The sequence below is a fragment of the Bidens hawaiensis genome, unplaced genomic scaffold (assembly GCF_021521415.1).
Source record: "Bidens hawaiensis isolate Kalapana, Puna unplaced genomic scaffold, B.hawaiensis_p1.1 tig00038657_1, whole genome shotgun sequence".
Taxonomy (NCBI): domain Eukaryota; kingdom Viridiplantae; phylum Streptophyta; class Magnoliopsida; order Asterales; family Asteraceae; genus Bidens; species Bidens hawaiensis.
Window position 1 is genome coordinate 73623 of NW_027496799.1, and position 3285 is coordinate 76907.

Consider the following 3285-nt stretch of genomic DNA (forward strand, 5'->3'; position numbering starts at 1 on the left):
CCAAAAACACAAATGAAAACAAAATCTTGATGCAAACAAACCCCCACTATGGCATAAAACTAATAAAATGAAGATAAATAATTAAACTTTTACATCCTAATATTGTCATCTTTAACCCACTCAAAAAAAAAAGAAAACATAAGTTACATCTTTTCTTTCTTGTATTAGTCTGTCTAATTGCTTCTACATATTTTTCTATATATTTTTCTATAATATAGTTGTCGTTCTCAAAAATTACGTCTCTGACTTATTCTTCACGGTGACACCACTATCACCAGCGACAATCACCGTCGCCATATCAACAAACAACCCATGCTCCACCACTCCTGACAGCCTCAAAATCGCATCCCCGGCCGCCTTCAAATCTCCAATACTTTCCTTAAAATACAAATCCACCGTATAATTATTATTATCCGTCACAAACGGGTCTCCCGTCTCGTCGCAAACTCGTAGCTTCACGACACAACCCGCTTCCTTAAACAACATTTCAAGTCTTTGCGCGGTAAATTTCCAACAAAACTTAACAACCTCAACCGGCATCGCCAACCCGCTCCCCCCAATATAAACAACAACCTTCGATTCATCGACAATCACGACGAACTTTTTCGTCGCAAATTCGATCATTTTTTCTCGTAACAACGCCCCACCACGCCCTTTAACCAAATTCATATCCGGGTCGACTTCATCCGCTCGATAGCCAAATCGATAACCGGGTGGGTATCAAGATCCGACAACGGAATATTAACCGACAAAGCATGATCATGTGTTTGTACGGACGTAGGAATTCCTATGATGTTTTCTAACGTTCCATTATTAATAAGCTCACCTATTCGTTCGACCGCGTGTTTTGCTGTCGACCCGGTTCCTAACCCGACAACCATACCCGACTCGATAAACTCTACCGCTTTGTACGCGGCGAGTTTCTTTAATTCGTCTTGTGACATTTTGGGTGTAACGTGTTGTGGCATTGTTATAGCCATAATGATATTATGATTGTGTGATATATTGTTAGGAAGATATGGTGTGTATTGATTTATGGGATTGTATGGAGGATATGGTGGTGGAAACAATATATAAACATAGGGAGAATCATATCCGGAGAATAAACCCGATGGTAGCGTGAAACATCATGGGACGAAATCAACTTCGGGTTTATTATTCTTCGGATGGTACCGATTAACTTTGTTAAACACTAATGTGTTCCTGAGTCTCGTTAGGGAGGGGAAAGAAAAGAGAAAAATTTTAAAAAGTCATGTTACAGAGATTTTTTAAGAAAGAGAGGGGATGGAAAATACTAGAAAATTTAAGCATATTATCATCCTCTCAAATTTGAGAGATTAGGAAAGAAAATATTCATGTCTAATTATAACTTTTATCAATTCCTAAATTACTCTTATATCTAACTCCATGTAATAGTTTACTTAAAAGGTATAATAGGAAAATGTATCTTTCTTTTCTTTTCTTCTTAACTCGGAAACACCTAAAATGTTTAATTTCCCTTCTTTTCCTTTCATTTTTATTAAACTCAGAAACACGAAATAAAATCACACATTTTTCTTCCCCTAGCTTTCATTTCTGTCATAATTCCCCTTTCCTCCCCTCGTTAAATGAGACTCTGGAACACAACGTAAATCTAAAAAATATTCTATAAACGTCTAAAACAGTATTGGTACACATAAAATAATAATAAGAGGGACTCGAATTGAGGCGGTATTGGTTAGGTTTGTTACTACACCGGCACTAAAACCAAAAAATAAATTAGTGAACGGTATCATATTGAAAACGACGTTTATTGGGTCGGTAAAATCCGACTGTATTAGAGAATACAAACACAATTATATCTCAAATATAATTCTCCATATGTATTCTCTAATAGACTGTTGGTAAAATTCGCGTTTTGCGATGACGAGTTGGTGCCAATTGATCGGTATTGGTAAACTTCCTTACAGTACCGAAACTAAACCCATATAATAAACTTGCTAAATTAACCTTTCCAAAAAAGATTTTAAAAAATCGGCCCTTGGCAATACATGGGCTTTATGACGGCGACTTAACGTGGATTCAGTTGGTATCAACTACGTTCATCACGTTAACACATCTAGAACACTTAACAAAAATGTAAATCAAAATAAAAATAGAAAGAAAACAAAAAAAAAACTAATAAAATATCAAAAATACTCATTTTGACACCAAACCTTCAATATTTATCTTATATACAGTATAATAATATAATTATCATACATTTAGCCAACGTGCTTACTTGGGATATGTACATCAAAGCAGGGGAGGCTTCGAGGGTGGGTAATGTAAGCGTCCGGACGGGGTATGTGCTTTTCAGTGGCTCGAAAAATTTTAAAAAATTCCAATATTATATATATATTTAGAATACCCGAACTTTTATAAGCCAGTTATTTTATAATACTCAAACACTTTATAGTCTACGTCATTCTAATATCATGAGTTTGCTAATTGCTATGTTTATTGTTATAACTTTAACCGTCCTTTAAAAATAATCGTTTCCATTATTTAGTTCCTTAAAGCTTAAAATGACACATTTTTCCAACTCAGCCGGGGTACGTGAATTCTCAGGATCGGCCCTGCTGATCAAACCCAGGTTGACTTAATATTCTGCGTTTTGAGCATACGGGAGCTCTATGGGTATGATAGTGCATAGATAGGTATATAAACGAGCCAAGTGGCTCATGATTCAAGAGGCTAAAACTTTGAACGAGTTAAGCATAAATAATTTCGGTCTAAAATTAAACTAATTTAATAAGCAAGCATGGCTTCATTTTTTCTATTTTTGTTTTAGTTTTTATAAACAGTTCTTCTAGGTCTTGTTTCACAGACCGTTGCTGACTAGGAGGACACCCGTGTTAGACGAGACCATTGTGCCGCTTGCAACACAACTTGTCAAAAACTAGTCATCATCATCGGTATTCTACAAAGACTTGTTGTTGCGCTGTGATTCACGACAAATGGAAATTGGTCATTGGCTTATGAAGTTTTCGTCTAGCCGAGGAAAACCGTAACCGACGACGTTAATAAAAGTGACCATTTGGGAACTTGTGAAAACTAGGTATGATATTCACGAATGGGAGACATTTTTTAGAATTTCCTTACTATTAGAGCATTTTCAATCCGTTCTCTATATATATTCTATATATATGTGAGTGAGTTTTGTAAATTATATGGTATGCTTATGAGTGGTTGAAGTATAAGGGAGAGAGAAAATGTTATGTAAGAAAATCAAACTTGGTTTACACCGTATAATTTTTTAATATT

The 3285-nt window shown here is 35.4% G+C and overlaps 1 pseudogene; it reads right to left on the bottom strand.

Moving 5' to 3' along the window:
- Nucleotides 1-202: 202 nt before the first annotated feature.
- Nucleotides 203-1182, bottom strand: LOC143590555 (putative ribose-5-phosphate isomerase 2 pseudogene; annotated as a pseudogene).
- Between the last annotated feature and the right edge of the window lie 2103 nt (nucleotides 1183-3285).